At 37.9% G+C, this 18,627-nt stretch overlaps 1 long non-coding RNA gene across 1 annotated transcript; it reads right to left on the bottom strand.

Annotated features, from left to right (window-relative positions):
• Positions 1 to 7,940: 7,940 nt before the first annotated feature.
• LOC135414136 (uncharacterized) lies at positions 7,941 to 18,381 on the bottom strand. Its single transcript, XR_010430596.1, has 6 exons — positions 17,912 to 18,381; positions 14,147 to 15,722; positions 13,619 to 13,721; positions 9,535 to 9,732; positions 8,377 to 8,605; positions 7,941 to 8,164 (listed from the first exon to the last, which is right to left on the bottom strand). It is a non-coding gene; the product is annotated as an uncharacterized LOC135414136 (long non-coding RNA).
• Positions 18,382 to 18,627: the final 246 nt, after the last annotated feature.

Here is an 18,627-nt window from a genome sequence, read left to right as displayed (position 1 = left end):
TGTTACTTTTCACTAATTTGTTGCTGTTCTAGAGTTGAAAACCTGGTTTTGATAGTTTGCTTATGATCCATCCACTACATAAAACAGAATAAATCTGCATCATGATTGTGTCAAGGGAGGTTTAGATTAGATATTATCATAGAATCGTAGAATCAGCTGGGTTGGAAAGGACCTCCAAGAAAAGGGTTCTTTACTGAGAGGGTGATTGGGCACTGGAACAGGCTCCCCACAAAAGTGGTCAGAACACCAAGCCTGACAGAGTTCAAGAAGATTTTGGATGATACTCTTGGGCACTTGGGGATGGTCCCGTGCAGGGCTAAGGGTTGGACTTGATGATCCTTGTTGGTCCCTTCCAACTCAGCATATTCTGTGATTCTGTGATTCTATAAGCTTGGAAGGGCTAACTGGAGATTCTGACTCTAGTGGCAGGGAGAGAAGTACAATCATGGGAGCTCCCCATTTCAGCATTACTTCTCCACTTGGAGGCTATATGGTCATATACACCATGTTCTTGGAATAAACTCTTTCACCTTCAAAACTTTTTGCTGAAGCTGCAATATTATACCAAGAGCATCGAAGCAGAGGAGTGTTATATAGAGTGGAGAATGCAGCAGCTGAACTGGAAAAAGGACCATTTCAATTTGATGCATTCATCCTAAAAAAAATCAAGTAAAACTTTCATCCTACACGCTCTTGATTCATGCATGCTTCATTACTGGAATAATTGAACCTGGAGTAGTTCCCCTAATCAAAAGAAACACAAAATCAAAACATCGGAGGAAAACAAAGAAGATGGAAAAATCTGGTGAACTGGGGCAAAAGGCTGTGAAGCAGATCTGTGTTTGCAACTTGTTTCTGCCTTACCTTTCCGTGATTTGAATAAGTTGTATAAGATTTCACTGTTTCATTAGGCCAGGTAAAACACAGGAATATCAATCCTTCCTCTGTTTCCCTTTCCCACCCTATCTATTTAGCCTGTCAGTTGCCTGACACATGAGCTCACCTGTCTGTTTATAGCATTCCAGTTTTGATGGGGATGTCTGGCTGACACACATAATTGATGGTAGTAACAAAAATCAGAAGTCTTTTGCAAGGATCTTTCCTGTGTGGCCAGGATTTACAGGTGATTATACATGGCAAACACAGTGTATTACCCCTTCATTCCCTCTCTACACAACTTTTGTGTCCAGTTTCTATTCAGTTGCTGGACTGTCTTAGCACACACTTATAGGCCTCCTTTTTATACCATACTTTGGATTAAATCCCTTTGTGCCTCTGAATATAACTATAGTTTGGGGTTACCTGGACTTTTTATGCATGTAAACCTGATGTTTTACACATGTGACACAGTATACTTAAGCACAGTATTGCAATCTTTCCTGAAGCCCCATTAAAAGAAATAAGAAAAGGGAACAACTATAGTAATTAGGCTAGTGTCATGTATACAGTGGGTTAGAGCTTTGATATTAAGAGTAATAGAGCATATTATTTACTTAACAGTGACTGTGTGCTGTATCTGTGTATGGTGCAGACAGAAAAGCTCAGGAGGAAAGGATATTCTTAAGAAAGTTGATGTGAATGGAGTTGTCTGCAAAATACTGATGTAGTACTGCTTGTACCTGTTTTATTTGTCAGACATTTTATGGGAGAAAGTCGAAAATGCAGCTGGAGATGAAGAGAGGCATGAAAAAAGGAGGGATATGAGTAAAGTTAAAAGGTGGAAAAGTCTGAAAAAGTATATGAGGAGCAGCTAGTTAGGTAGGCTGTATTGTCTGAGTATGCAGTGATGGGAGGCAAGAGAATAGTTAGGAAAAACTGGAGGTGGGGATGAGTGGTTTTATTTTTAATTGGATGAGGAATCCAGGAGAAAGGTTCCAGTAAGTGGCACCCAGACAGCCATTCACTTTCAGCATTTTCTTCTACCCCTTTTCAAAAAGCTACCCATCTTGACCAAATGTTCAAAATTTCTTTTACAGGCATAGTCACCAAGACACACATGATCAGTTGTCTATAAATTGAAGCTTGCCTATGATATTTTGCTCTCACTGTGGATTTGGACACTGTAGAGGAAAAAGACATATTGCATGCACACGCTGTACAGAAAAATCTGGTAACAAACAACTAGAGGCTGATTAACAAAGATTGTTACATCATACCCAGAAAGAGAATGATTTCAGGCTGACAGCATTATTTTAATTTTATTTTAACATGCCTCTAAAATGTATTGTGACTAACCATATGAAAAGTTAACATTTGTTTTTGAATGAGTGGACTTAGGTGGGCATATGAAAGAATACATTCTCTACTAGCAAATCAGTTTTATATTAGTCAAGGCAAAACCTCCACAGCAAATGTATGTAAATCACTAATTCTCGGGGCACCGAAGGGAATGTACTTCATGCTATAACTTAAATACTAATGAAATCAAGTGAAAATGATAGTCATTAGTCAGCTGAGCCTTGATAGGGTTCCCTGTGGACTGATACAAATTCACTATTAGAAATGGATTCTCTCACAGTCCACAGCGAGCATTTAATCCTTCTGTAAAGCAGATTTAAATTTGATGTTTAATATGTCATTTTTTCATTTCAGGTCTCTTATGTTTCTGTATTTGCAGCTTGTGTTTAATCTTTTTTAAGTCAGTCTAAGTTTTTTATCTGCATTCTCTTGGTTTTATGTGCATATTATTGGCCTATGTGAATCATACAGCCACAGGTACTAATGATAATCAGTGAAAGTGGACTAATTAGCACACAGCTCAAAATAATGATGTCTCTTACAAGCCAAATGACCCACTTTAGTTTCAGTTCACACAAGGAATGTGTTACCCAATAGAAATTTAGGGGTAGCATTTTGAAAGTTATCCAAGATAAGGATGGGTATAAACATAATTTTTCTCTTTCCTTACAAAAAAATAATTTTAAATGTTTTTTGCAGTATGTGGTTCTGACAGATTACTTGAAAATAAATAATCAGAGGCTCACACACACATGCACACAATCACACATACAATTTTTGAAATCTTAGCTGGGGTCATTTGAGATGAGTAAGATGGGAGATGCTTGCCAGCATTCCTGTGAGTCAAATTCTGCTGTCTGGCATCGGGAGTACATGCTGCCCACTCAAGTTTTGTACTAATACTAACTCCTCATTCCCTTAGTGTTTGTCAGATCTGCATAGGAAACACAAGTGGATCAGCATTAAGCCTTGCTTTGAGCAGAATCTTTACTCAGAGAAAACTCACACTTAAATGAATAGGAACCCTTCTCTACATAGGAAAAAAATGAAGATAAGGTAAATTTCATAGCATTTCTTAGGAGTATTGTGTTATCTTCAGGTTGTATTGGCTTACTACTACGTCTAATAATATTTAGTACTAGAGAATTCCCAGACCATAAAAGAAACAATGCACAGTATTCATCTCTCATGTGCACGGTGCACTTTTAAAGTTGGAGGGAAAATCTCCAGGAGTAATGAGAATTCCTGTGGTCTGTGTGTTTTACAACATTATAAATTATAAAACATAATGCTATGTAAACCAAACCAGGGAACAAGCTCAATCATGGATTACTGATTTTCTAGATGCTTGATAGTCACCATGTTCCCTGTTAGGCAACACTTTCCAATGGAACAATCAGGCATGGTTCATGACCTGGCTGTATCATTCCCAACAGGCAGGATGGAAAAGATAACACAAGATTTGTTTCTCTCCAAATATCCACAGTAAAGTACAAGCTCTGAAATGGCCCTCCATGCCCACATTTTATCCTTAGGCATGCAAATCATGCCTTCTTTCCATGCTTCCCTGACCCTTCCATTCTACCAAACTGATCTTTTCCTTGTTCATTTAATACAGATGTACATTAAATTTCTTCTTCTCCTTAGTCAGTCTTTATATATAAACATCCAAAATTCTTGAAAACTTATAATAATCCGTTTTGGCACTCAATTTGCAGCAAACCTTGATGATGTTGATGTTGAAGACACCAGTGTGGTGGACAGATGTTCAATAGTTGGTCTCTGCTTCTTTCATAAGTACAGAGACCTTGTCTTACACCGCCTGGCAACCAGGTGTTGGAGTGCAGCTCTCCTACTCTTATTTGGTGGTGTCCAGTCCCTGGTGATGATGAAAGAAAGTTGGTGTGACTTACTTTGTTTCTAGAAAGCAAAATCATACCTCCTCTCTAATTTGCTTTTTCAGTCTGATTACAAGCCAAGGGTGTTATTGGTCTAATCAAGCTCTGATAAGGATTTCCCCAATCCTGCTTTAAATGAAACAGTTTGTACTGACTATACTGAACAGGAATTAAGCTAATTCCTCTCTCTATATCATAGTAAGACATATTAGAAGAAAGCACCTCCATAAAACTTGTTAAATTTTTATGTTTGACCTTTACCAGCACAGCAAAAACAGACAGCTTTTGTGTAAAGCTATTGGTTTAGAAATTTTGGACTGAGTTTTGAAAAAAAATGGCCTTTAATCTAACAAACTTCTTGTGCAAAGGTATAAACTTTTGACCTGTTTCTTTTGCTAATAAAAAACTTTAGCTCGGAGCAGAACACAATTTGCATGTAAGTTCTAATCAGAAGACGTTAAAGAGAACACAACTTAGAGCAGTCAGAGTTTTCAGCACTCTCCTGATTTACACAAGAGAGGATAAGAAGCTGTGGGCTTGACATGTAACTCCGCCTTCCCACCCTGACATGCACCACTGCGGCCGTGCTATGTAGTCTGTCATCTTCTTTCCTCGGGGCTCCACCTCCACGGTGTTTGTTTCCCTCCCTTATCTTTCACAGAGGTCTGGCCTCTGCCCTGAGGAGTGCTAGTAGGTGGAAAAACAGGGGGTAAGGGAGAGCAGTGAGTGCTTTCAAAAACGTGATGAATGTGCTGCTTATGTTCAGTTTACTATTAAATGTTGTTGAGGATAAATATGCCATTTTATGACATATTTTGTTTTCACAGTTGCCAAGCAGGGGGTGAAGTGAAATTTGTAACCTATCCTCTAAATCCAAAGCAAAAAAAATAGAAAAAGCAATTCTGAATTTTTTAATTTTTTGTATGTGTGTGTAGGTAACTGCCCTTCCTAACAAATCTGGAACTGCTGTCTAGTAATTTATGCTGGTCTGATGTTAGTTTGTTTTCTGGATGAATGTGTTGGTCTAATTCCAGAGACATCTGCCTGAAAAAATACACAGAAAAAAGTATATTAAGCTTAGCCACTGCTTAGTAAATACTTGAGGGGGGAATTGTTAGGTCAGATTCTGATTAAGTGTTGTGAATCTACTGGACTTAAAAGACTAGTTTGACTGCTAAGGCTCAAAGCCCAGAAAAAAAAGCAGAAGAACTATTGAACACTAAACACTAAGGAGTGCCAATGACAACTCCTTCTTCAAACAAAGCTATCAGGTTTTTGAAGAGTCCAATTCTTGCGGTGGGTATGTGAAGAGTGTATTTTAGGGAACATCAAACCAGCAGATGAGAAACCTTTTTTTGGTAAAAAATTGGTTATGTGGACTATTGATCTATTAAAACAGAATAAGACACTGACAAGGAAGTGACTTTGTTGCTACTGATGACATGCACATATTTTGTTTCAAGAGGGTTTCTAAATGGAAGAAATACAGGTTCATGACCTCACTTCAACCTGTAGACAACTACTCCTCTTGACACTTGATATTTTGGTGCAAGGAACTTTAAACTGATCATTTTGAGGATTACGGAATAATAACCTTGGTGTTATATGTATTTATCAATAATATAAATTGTAAGGTAGTATTTTTAACAGCTAGGAGCTCAGGTTTGATGCAATAATTTTCTTGGAATATTTCATAGTTTTTTAAACAAAATATGATGGTCAAAAATTCCAGTAAAATGAAAAAAATAAAAGGAAATGGAGTTATAGAACAGGCCAATTTTTCAAGGTCTACACTACAGGATCTCTAGTAGATGGCGACTTTATTTTTATATCTAGCTTGTCTACAGAAAGTAGTGATGTCTAAGATGTGATATCTTCGACCTCAGTCCGAATTACTTTTCCCAGCCTCTCCCATTTGCAGAGCCATAGTGCCCAACGTGGTTCCTTCATGGAGAGTTGGTCTCTCCACGCTCAGATACAGCAGATAAACTGGGGTAGCCATAACAGTAAGCAGCATGAAGCTGCAGAAACCGCATGGGCACCTGGAAAGAAGTGCTGAAGCTAAGGTTTTCTGGAGAGAGGTTTATGGCCTCTAGAAGATCTCTTTCAACAACTTTTATCTGATGGTACAAGGCCTATGTCTTTGGCCTTTTTCACGGACAGAACAGGTTCTCCTCCTGCCTGGGCTAAATAAAAAGGTGGGGAAAAAGTCTGATGGTTAAAATTCACAGGAATCATCTGCAAAATTCTCTCTCCTTTCTCTCCTTTCTCCTCTCAGGCACTGTACACAGTCTGAAATCAGAATTTACTACCATTTTGCTGATGATTCAAGAGGCAGTGACCTTCTTTCCCAGAAAAATAATGAGTCATCAGCACAAAGCACAGTAAAATGTAGTCTTTAAGTGGCCCTTCTTCCATGTCTGCCTATTTATCTAAGGACTACAAAATTTATCATGAGCATTAATGCTTATAAATTAAGTGGCAGAAGGTGGGGCGAACTTCTAATGTAGAACAGATTCCCGATGCATTCAATGAGATCAACTCTATTTTAACTCTACTACCTTTTAGTGTGTTTGTTTAGCTGATGAAGACAGCCTAACTTAGCAATATATGGCAAGGTGCTCAAGGTCCTGTATGAGTGCTGTGGCAAATCCAGTAACTAACGCAGAGATTTTAACTCCCACATCTCTGCTTCAAATACATTTTCTTGTTATGCTCCATGGATGTTACTCAGACGACTCATAGGAAGCAGATGTTTCTGTTGGAAATGACACTTTTCTGGCAGTAACATTTCAATGTGATGGTTATTTGAATAGCACAAACGACCTTCCTGCACCTTTGTTATATCTTTTTGAGAGTTTTCTTTCTGAGAGTTTTCTTTTAGCTTGAAATTATATTTTAAAGGCCACTTCTAGCACCATTCATAGTAGTGCAGCAGCTATTAATTCTGACTGCCCTAATTTTCCTTTTCTCTTCCCTTTAACAAGTTTTTCACTAGCTTTCATCAGTATAGATGAGGCCAGTGAACATAGCAAATATAAAATAGATCTGTGAGACTCACTTATTAGACACATTTTATTTAAATGTGTGTGCAGCTTGCCATGGTGTCAAGCCAGGCAATGCATAAAAGTGAAAAGCACAGCCAGCAGTGATGAGAGATGGAAGCTGGGGTTGGTTGCTGCTTTGCGTTGTCCTAGCACTGCTACCTGCTTTGGTGATTAACCTGTATTATTCACACACTAGAGACACAGACTAGGCTGACGGTATGTAGGATTCAAATATATAAATGCTAAAGTTTAACTTGACCTATGCATAAGTACTTAAAACATAAAACATTTACTTAGGCATACAGCTCAGGATCACGATGTTTGCTGTGATTTGAGGGTCAGCAGTTTTTTCTTTCCTTGCAGTGATGTAGTTTGATACATAATGAACTGGTGTGTGCTGCTTGTCCCATATGTCTGTACATATATCTTTATATGTAAATCTGTATATATATTCTGTGGTATGTCTGTGTATGGACAATATATGTACTTATACACAAAGTGTGTGTGTATACAGTCCATGTGAAGTGTGACAGATTTCTCTGAAGCTCTGTGAAATATCTTTTCTCTGATGCCTTAAAGTCCGTCTGGTTTTTTGATTTTTCTAATTTTTATAAGTTTTATAAGTAGTTATATAGTAAAAGTAGATTTAGAAGCGGCAGCACTTATTCCCTTACCCTTAGCACAGAAACTGCTCTCATTCTCCACCACTTTTACCCAAATTCCCCACATCAGTATCCCCTGAATTCCAGTAGAATTCCAGTAGAAATGTTTAGTCTCTCTTTAAGATAGGCCTCTTTTGTCTGAGGACATCTAATCCTGGCCTGAACCACAAAAGTACAGTCAAGAACTGGGTGAATATATGCCCCCTGTATCCTGAAGAAGATGAAGATTGATGAAAAGAGGGTCTTAAAGATCCCAGCCCCGATTCCCAAGGGTCATGACTGAGGGTGGTCCAGGGCAAAAGCCATGGGATGGAAACATCTGGGATTGGACAAACAATATTAAAAATTGTAACATCTGTAACGGGGGGACTCACGCGTGCCTTGTAACCTATGCCTAGGCACAAATTAAAATCCTTTCCTTATCACCTTCAAAACTAATTTGCCTCAGAGTTTTTTTCTCCCTGAATTTTCTTTTAGGCATCACTCTTAACTAAGCTGAATTTTAAAAAAAAGTGAAGTCCAGTATGATACCTTTTTTCTCCGTATGAAATAATGCAATGTCAGTGCTGCTACTTGTTGACAAAAAAACTTTACACATCTGATTTGTACCATCTGATGTCCAACAGTGTATATCAGATCACTCCATCTTCAATCTTCTTCATTGGCTTGCTTCTCTGGTATTCCAGTATGTGCAAATTGTTTGTCACACTAGAAATGAGATGTGGATAATGATCTTGCTAATGCTGATGAAATATATTTCCTAGAAAAAAAAAAAGATGTTTATAATATCTTTTTTTAGATATTGGAAGAAGAAATGTATCCCTTATTAGGTATTTTGTCCCTTCTGCAACCCTCTAAAATGTCAGTAATTTACTTTCTTATTTTGTTTTTGAAAGTTCATTACTCTAGACCTTGTTTGCATCACAAAGGTTGCAATAGTCTTAGGGAAATATATAGCATGCCTTTATTCCTAGATAAACTAAACTTAAATTTTGATTAATTACATCTCTTTTTACGTTAGATCTGCTTAAAAATTCTATTCAAACTATAATGTCATCATTAAGGCTCTTTCAGCATGGCAGAACTGACAATAGTTAGTTCCAGTATGTAATTAGGACATATAAAAATCTTCACTATAAACAGAATTTTAATACCTAAGACATCAACAGAGGAGAGATTTTATTTTATGGATTGCTTTTATCCTATTTTGAGCATCTAGCATGAGCCAGTCTTTGTTAATGTGCAATGAAACAATGACAAGATCAAGTCTACTAGAATCCAAGTTTTCTCGTGTCAGGAAGAGTTGTGGGCTTTTTTCCCCAGCAGCCTTACATGGTTCTTCAGTGCTAAGCAGTGCTGCATTAGTTCTGACATGATATGCAAGATTGAATAGTTTAGACAATATTCCACTCTTATTTAGCCAATGTCTGTAATTTCTTTTCTTTTACTAATTTATTTCTTTTCATTAGATGTGAAGATAATAATAGAGCTAACTTTTGTTTTGAATAGATAGGTATTAGAAGGGTATTCTTTATCTTTCTGTCCTTATGGATTTAGCTAGCATTAATTTTCATTTGTAATCCTGATTGCAAAAGGCATGCACAGAAATCCTTATATTGCTCAGTGTTCTTAGTGGAGTACAGAGGTGTCAAATACTATCAGGTACTAAATTAGCAAGGACATTTTCACCGAAATTGATTTCTTGAGTCTTTGGAATCCTTGAAATCACTCAAAGTCCTTGTTGCTTTTCAGGTACCCTATTAATCTTTATAGGGTTGTATTGGCATTGTTGGCTGAAGCTTTCCTGCTCTGCTCTCTGGACAGATGCGAACAGACCACAAAGAGGCAGGGATCCACTACTAATTCATAAGAATCCACATCAGGTCTCTGAAATGGAGAGAAAAATCATATTAAAAGCAGTCATAATCACAAAGTGTAAATGAGACATAGGGTGCTGCATTATTCCAGGATAAAGATAACGCCTGTGTTGATCTCACTGTCGACTTACCTTTGCCTGTCCCTAAGTGTGATTTAAAATCTAATAATAACACAATGGTTCAGAGCCGGGTGAGTGATTCTCATCAAAACTCAACATCTACCAAAAATTAATAGTAGAAATGAGAAAAAAAAAAAAAAAGAAAAGAAGAACAAGAAGAAAAGAAAAAAAGCTTGTAACAAGGAGTAGGGAGTCTGGTAGAGGGAGGGAAGGAGGTGGACTGCAATTGTAAAACCCCATTTGCAGGGAAACAAAGAGCAATCAATGTAATAGCAGTATAAAGCAGTCAAAAAAGGACAAAGGCTGCAGTCTGACATCTTTTATTCCTGAGCCCAGGTGGAGCTATAATTGGCAGTCCCAGCTTGAAGATGAATACAGTGTAAAAGAGCCCTCCCCTTGGAAGAGCAGACAAAGAAGAGTCAGGTTTCCAGAACAGTCAAAAAATATCTCTGTTTTTTTAAAGGGGGGAAGAAAGGACTGAAAAAAAGAAAAAAAAGTGGTCATAGGGGGATACAATCTTGGCATATTATGAAATTTGTGTCTGGTATCTGTGAATTCCATGGCTGCTTGAGCTCCCCTTTACCTTCCTGCTCACAGTCCTTACAGAGCAGCAAGAACAGTCCCCTAAAGAGTGCCTGAAAATCTCACAAAGTGTTGCTGGCCATATCTGCTGATTTGGTTGCCAAATGTTGATCCCTCTGTTCACAAATTAACAGGGATGATAAAAAATCTGGACGGGATCAGTCGTGACCACTGACATTTAGATTTAACTAAGGCGGGATGGCTGCTTTCTTGCTACACAAGAAAGAAAAAGCATTTTGCCACTGAATGCCCTCAGCTACTGCTCAGAATTGCAGCTATAAGGCCCCTTCCACAAATAAGTGCACACAGACTGTTTGTTGAAACATAAAAATATTAAATAGGAGCAGGGAGGTAAAAATGACACGTCCTTTTCAATGTAATTTAATATCAATAGTTTGTGTCTCTGTTTTCCTGACTTCAGCTCTGTAAAATTAAATTTTTTTTTATGTTCATGAAATTTCTCTGAGGTACAGATCCCAAAGTACATAGATTTGTTGATAAGAGTGCTTTATTCCTTTTCTGAAAAAAAGCAACAGAAAATATCTGAAAATGTATAAAAGACAACATCTACAAAAGAAGAGTAGCATTTGCAGCTTCTTCTAATAAACTAGTTTCTTAGGGAATAACTGCATTAAAATTAATCAGACAGCTACACTTCAAATTAACCAGCAAAAATGCTCATTTTCTTTTCATACACTGTATGCAAGTACGCTTAACTATCATTTACTCAGTGGGGGGCATGGATAAAAAAGGCACGTAATATGAGTGCATTGGTTTACTTCTTCTCACCAAGAATAGATCAGAAATAAAGACTTAGTTTTCTGAGATTGTTAGTTTGTAGTCATTGACCTTCCATTTCAAGTTTTAATTTGAATTTTGGATGTAATATTTTTTAACCTCTAGAAAATTCAGCTATTAGTTGTTGACCTTTCAAGTTTATGATCCTAGAACACCTATTCAAAGTGTTTCTTTGTGTTTGTGAGGGTATCTGAGGCTGTCTATCTATGTCTGTGTGTGTATGCATACATGTCCAGATAAACAATACACCTTAAAACATAATTTAGTCACCTGATTGTCTCTATTCCAGTATTCTCTTGCCAGTAGTGGCCATCAGCAGATACTTAGAGCAAGTGCAGTATGAATGTGATGCTCGCATCTAATATTTTTCTAACATACACGATTTTCAACTGAGAGAATTTACTGAACTGGATGTGTCTCCTAGGTGCCTAATAGTGTTTTGTCAACTGTATTGTTAGATCCGTGCAAACCAGTAAAACTTACAAAGTTCTTTCCATTGGAGCTATCAGGCCTTTGGGATTTAACCCATTGATTAAATCCTGCTGGGATCTAGGTTACACGGTCCTGTAGAGTTGTTTTTAGGAAGCTAGCCACTGGTTTTCACATAACTAGAAAACAGACTTCCCATGAAGGTCTAGTATCACAGCCAGCTGACAGGGGAAGGACTATGACCACACAGTTTTATTAAACACGCCTGGACCATTCTCTTCCACTAACACCAACAGGCATTGGATGCCCAGCATTCATAGAGAAATGTATTTCGTCTTTCACCATGAGGACACATAATCCGTATTGCCTACTGAGAAGAGTCCTTGTCCCAGTTAATTCTCAAAATACACTTAGAAACTCAATGTAAAATCATGAAAGTTGGCTGAAAGGTATGGCAGAAGTGCTCCTAAAAACTTAACCTTACAGAGGAATGAGTTCCCCTACTCAGAAACATTTCCAGACACCCTTACTATGATTGCAGCCTGTGAAAAGCAGTAACTTTTAGGAACAGACTTCCTTGCTTTGTTTCCTGCCATCCCAATCCTAACTGCAGTTCCTGATCATCTCATGCAAATTCACTCCTCTCTTGCCCACCCTGCCACGAATTCTATCTGTTTCTGCATTGTCAACCTGATCTCCCCTTCTCTCCTTTGACCTATTTTTTGCAGAATTCATAGTTAAGGTTCTGCATAGACTTATATTTGATGATCCTTATAAGTAAAATTAAGTCCCAGTTAGTTATTTTCAGTCCAGATTTGCATGATGTGATTAGTGATGGTCTTTTCCACATCCTAATCTTCAAATTTATCTTGTGACATGTAGTCTTTGGGACAAGAATAAGAGTTTTTAGGGGAAGTCAGTATGAAGGAATGTGGACATAGATTTCATGGGTATTTCTTCATGATGGGAAAATCATATGTCCTTCACCTCAAAAAGCTATGTGTCATCAGTACGTAAAGTGATTCAGAGACTATTATATGCTCCTGAGGCCAAATTGTGACCTGGCTTTGTGTCCACATAGCTTGTGCCTGCTCCACTGAGAGGGCAGCATCAGAGCTTTCAGGCTGGCTAATGGGAATAGGTCCTGACAGCTGCTGTTTCACAAATCACATCCAGGCATCATCTGGCATGTGCTGAAACTATGTTAAGGAGTGTGATAATGACAAAAGAATTCAACAATCTCCAACAGTACTGTACTGAACTTCTGACTGTGCCCTGGCCTTATTTTATGTAGTAGAATAGGTGTAGGCTAAGTCATTCCTCACTTATTCTCCATAAATGCTGGCTTTTCACAGAGTTCAGTCTACAAAAGTAGCAACATCTGGAACAGCTGTCTTCTCTGCCTAAGCCTTCTCTGCAGCAGCAGATGGAGTATCAGCATGCCTTCATTCTGTTCCAATTTCTGTTTTGGATCTATTCTTATACTATTCTCCATGTATAAAAAAAAGTAGGAGTTAGACATGAGTAACTAATCAAATACATAAAGTAGGTGTTGATTTTCCCATTGCAGAAACGAGAATGAGAAGAGAATGGTAACAGTTGCTGCACGTGGAAGATGTTGGTGAGCAGCCCAAGCATTGAATTTGCAGAGACAACAGCTCTTATTTTCACCTCAGATATGCACAGCCTGATTTGAAGGGTCAGCTCAATGAATTCAGTGAGATAAATCTGTTTTAAATTCCAGGGCATTTTACAGTAGAGTAGTTGATTTTTTCACTGACTCACTTTCCTTCTGGGCCTTCTGTGATTGCTGGACCTGAATGTCAGACCTCACTTGTTTGCCTAATGTAATCCATCAATAATAAAATGGCATCTCTCATTGGAATCAGTGTAACCAGGCTGATGAAACATACACTATAAACAACAATTATGATGAAAATTAAAGAGAGTTTTCTAGTGAGTACATACACGGAGAGTGATTCAAAACTGTGACTCTGTCACTCATCTTCACTTCTATCTAGTGCTGTATAGGCTACCTTTTGCAAGCCATTTATCCAGCCTCTTTCCTATCCTATACAAGTATAAAACAGGATAATGATTCTGAAGTATATCAATATATATTAACTCTGTACATGCAATGAACTGCGATGTGCAGTAAAAACACCTACATGCACTCATGATTAGATGCATGCTGATATGCATGCAAAGCCTCCTGATTGCCATTAGTCTTTCTCACTAATTTTTAACTTTTTGTGTAATTCATATACATATGATTTATAAGCACATGTAAAATTATTATAATATTTTTATTCATGGAATTTATCTGCACCTAAGCATAAAGTTTCATACCAAAAGAGCTTAAAAATCAACCGCTAGAGTGAGATGCTAAAGACAGGACAAATATAAAACCTGGATAGGAAGTTGGAACATCTATTTTCTGTTATGCATGTTATTTTTCACTTATCCAGCCCTGTGCTGTTTATCACTTGTGTTTACCTGCTGTACTTGCCACACAGACTGCAACTGCCTGAGGTAGGGACTGCTTTCTTTGTTATATGTCTGTACACTATGTCGTTGCACAATCGATCCTTGATTAGGTGCCTAGGCAGTAACGTGGTGTAAATAAATAATAAGAACTTTCCAGTTCATGGCCTTTTGTGACTAAATTAAAGACAGAATGGGATGGTGAAATGGCTATACTGTAAACTGAAGTCAATAAGGACAGCAGACTAGCCTTGTTGTCCCTGAATACATCATAAAAATAACATGCACTAACAGTAAAACTCTATTTTGGTTCGAAAAAGAGCCAATAACAAGCAATGACATAGACTTACTTTATTTCTTAGTACAGTTTGGATGACCTTCCACGCTTGTCAGCTGGGACCCAGCTGGATTAGCTGGCAATGCCTTAGGGAATGACAGGTATGAGTGGTCTTCATAATCTATTAATCCTAGTCCAATCTGCCAGTATACAAAAGGTTGTTAATTAATAAAAGCACTACTAACAGCATATGAAGTAGACATTTGTCTTCTTGGAAAATGCTTGAATAATATATTCATAGGAAGATATATTCATCATAGAAGAGCATAGTTGCAAGCTGTTTGTGGTCTTGTGCTACTAGTATTCATGTAAAAAAAAAATTAGTCTCAAGTTTATGTCAAAAGAATATGAAACGACTTAGTAGTTGGGAGCTTGAAAGGAAGGTCCGTGGGCAGAAGCCTCAGAGCATGGTGGGGCCCTGCACTCTTCCTTGATGGCCAGCTTATCCAGCATCAAATAGCTGAAAGGAGGAAGAGTTAAGGCTGTGAAAATCAGAGTTCAGTCATCACTGAGTTTCTGCAGCCATTGTTGGCAAGTGTGCAATAGCTGGACTTGACTGCCATAGGGAGGAATGTAGCCTCTTGGGTACACAGGAGTCAGCAGAACTGGGAGATTTAAAGAATGCCTAAAGAAGAACTCCTGAAAGTGAATTTTAAGGCCTAATGAGATCCCTGTGGTCTGTGTGATTAAGCTGACTGGCCACAGTAGTCCTCTCTAGACCAAGCTTCTTCCTCAGAGATAAATTTATGGAGGAGCATTTGATCTGTCTGTAGGTCAAAGTGATGCCAGTAACTAAGATGAGCTTCCCACCTAAAAGACATTACTGAAGCAGCTCTGTTGATCACAAAATTAAGAAAGAAAAACACTACATGGCAGAAAAACCTCTTAGGAATAGAGGGCAATCAAGAATATGATTGTAAATTAAAATAAATTATACTGCAAACTTTATTTCTCAAATTACTAGCTGCTAAGGTCTTTACAAAATGTCTGTAGTAAAACAGCTTTATTTTTTACTTACCTTGATCTTGACTCATCCAGTCTGTTTTTATCCAAGTCTCCATTTCAGGAAAATTCATATGAAGACAGAGATCTTCTGGAAAAGGAATTCAAAACTGCCCTCATGACAGTGGTGATATCATCACCTTCATCATGACTTGGCTAAGCTTATCCATTGTTCTTAACTGCGTGTTGAAAATCTGGGGTACCAGAGAGCCTCAGGACCATTGTGGTGATGTTATTCTTGAGAAATTCCTGGAAGAGAGAAGTTGGACCAACAGCTGAGTAATCCCATCCAAGCCTGACAGTGTCTGGCAGTGCAAAACTTCACTGATTTGAAGTTTTATGATGATCCGTGTTCACTTTTACTGAGAGGCTTGCCTGATCAGACATTTACTTTGTAGAGTTTTGATATGACATGGATAAATTTGGGTCATTCTAACTGACCTATATTTCTTAAATCTAGGAAGTTCACATCAGAAACCAAAATTGTGAAAAAAGTAAAAAAAGTTTGAGAAAGTCTTGTAGTGTGTATCTCAGCGCCTTCCCATACTACAAAAATTTGCATGCTGCTAGAAAAAATTGAGTAATTTTCCCTGTTTCCACATTTTTAAATTTGTTTTAAATTTTAGGGAAGAAACATAGCAAGTCTCCCATAGCCATCTGGGACCACCTTAAATAATGTGTATGCCTTGTTCTAAGGATCTTAACACTTGCCTGGTTTACCCTATGACAGCTTTGAATTTGCTCAACAGAGATTTAGCAGTGTATGTGGTGTATTACATGTGGCTGTCAGAGTGGAGAAACTAAAAGCAAGACAGCAGGGGAAGTGGGAAGACTTGCAAAAAAAGCATTCTAAGATAAATTGTTTTTTCTGGATTACGTTGTTGTTTCTGTGGTTTGAAGTTTTGCACATCTCACAAAGTAGTTTATGAGTTCATAAGGTTCATGAAGGCAAGTAGTGCCCAGAAGTATCCTTTTTCTTGTAGTGTGAGCTTGCTTGCCACTTGGAAAGATGTTTGAGCTATTATGAAATATTCCTAGATAAAGAGAATTTTATGCTGTTTAAGTACCGTATATTCAATTTACATGTGTGTATATGTATGTGTGTAAATATACATATGTGTGTGTATGTATTATGTATTTAAATTGGATTTTCCTCTCTCCTTTTTTAAGCTTCTTTATTCACAGTATCTCAGTTTTGGCTCATTACTGATCCATTTTTACTCCTTAGGTAACATTTTCAAAAGTGCCATTGTATGTAAGAAAGTAAATGGCATTCAGACTCTGAAGGCAATTTAGGTGCTTTTGAAAATGGGGTCAAAGTTTCCTTGTCATTTGAATGCATAAAAATTTTTACTTTCTGTGCTTATAACAATTTATTATTAGTATCACAGTAACATAGAGAAGGCCAGTCACGGGAACAGAAGAACTCCATTGTGCTAGGTTTTGAATAAACATATTCTAAATAGACAGCCTATGACTCAGAGGATTTAGGAATTACTTTTTTTTCCCCTCTGTCTGCCCCTCTGTTTTCTTTTTTATTGGTTGTTTTTAAGAAGAATGCAAGTAGTGTTAAAACTTAAATGTGCAATGTTTGAGTAGTTTGAAAGGAAAGAAAACAGAATTTGCTCATCCATGGTCTTTAGTAAGGGAAAAGATCAGTTGCAAAGATGAACTCTTAAAAAACCAAATGAGAAAAATCTGAATAAGTAAACACTTGATTGATCAGGAAAAACTCTGTCCTGTTCAGAGCAAATAAATGTTAACATTGAGAAGACCACATTTGTTAAAAAAAAAATAAATCAATTATTAATCTAATGATCCTGCCAATATAAATTAATAACTACTGGATATTTCAAGAGACCATTATACTTGATCAGGAGGAATTTCTTCACAGAAAGGGTTGTTAAACAATGGAAGGGACTGTCCAGGATGATGGTGGAGTCACCATCCCTAGAGGTGTATTACACTCCAGATTTTAAGCTATAAGCTGCCCAGAGCAGTTACATTTTATTTAAGACTTTTTAAAAGCCTTTTGGTTGGTTATAACCTCGAATTAGTGTCCGGAGAAAGAGTCACGCACTCTTTCTAAGAATTTCTAAGAGAAATTCTTTTAATTTAGTGAGAAAAATAGGATATTTTGGCAAAACTTTTTACAGGAGTAAAATACAAACAAGAAAAAATATTTCACTAAAACACTGAGCACAAAGACCCATTCCACAGAAAACACCACAATCAATATACTAGCTTTAGTAAAACACAATTCATTATTTTTAACTTTCCCACAAGAGAAGGAAGAGAGTAAAAGAAGAAAATAGATTAAAAAAGTAAAAAGAGAGAAGAAAGAGAGGAGGAAAATAAAATGGTTACTGACAAGATCTGATGGTTCATATGGTTTTGTTTGCAGGAGAAGAGAGAGAGAGAAAAGGAAAAACAGTTACCAACAAGATCTGATGATTTACATGGAAGAGAGAGAGATCACATGGAGTGTCACGAATTCACAGTTTAGTTTTCCCTCCCAGGCAGGATATCCAGTCGGTGCCTTCCAGGCCAGAGTGAGCTGTGCTGTAGCAGTCACAGGCTCCAGGGGTCATGGTGTGGTCGGGCTACCAGGCAGCTCTGCCCTGACTGACAGCCCGGCTGCAGGGCCTGCAGCTCTGCCCTGTGCTCTGCGTGGGCTGCAGGCCTTGCCTTCAGCTCTGCCCTGTGCCCTCAGCACAGGCCTGATGTGCAGCCCTGCCATGTTCCTGCAGGTCCAGGCCCAGCCCTTCCCCACATGCACACAGACACTCACAGTGAGTTGGTTCTGACCCATATAAATAATTCAGTGAGATTCAGATCCAGTATCTCACAAAGTGTTCAAGAAACAGCTGGATACGGCATTTGGTGCTGTGGTCTAGGTAACAAGGTGGAGACCAGTCAGAGGTTGGACTCGATGATCTTAGAGTCTTTTCCAGCCTAAATGGTTCTGTGATTCTGTGATGCAGTTTGTAATAGTCTTTCTGTGCCTTGACTGTGATCATATGTGAAATGTAAGTGATTTGTAAGAATGTAAGGGTGAGTCCCTTTGATTCTAAATCAGTGCAACTCTCTCCTTTGTTCTCTTGGTTTGCCTTCAGTAAAGGAAAATATTTCATGGAAATATCTTTTTGCTGTG

The sequence above is a fragment of the Pseudopipra pipra genome, chromosome 1 (genome assembly GCF_036250125.1).
Source record: "Pseudopipra pipra isolate bDixPip1 chromosome 1, bDixPip1.hap1, whole genome shotgun sequence".
NCBI classification, from domain to species: Eukaryota; Metazoa; Chordata; class Aves; order Passeriformes; family Pipridae; genus Pseudopipra; species Pseudopipra pipra.
The sequence above is the reverse complement of the archived record's forward strand: the minus strand, read 5'-3'. Positions and strand labels throughout refer to the sequence as shown.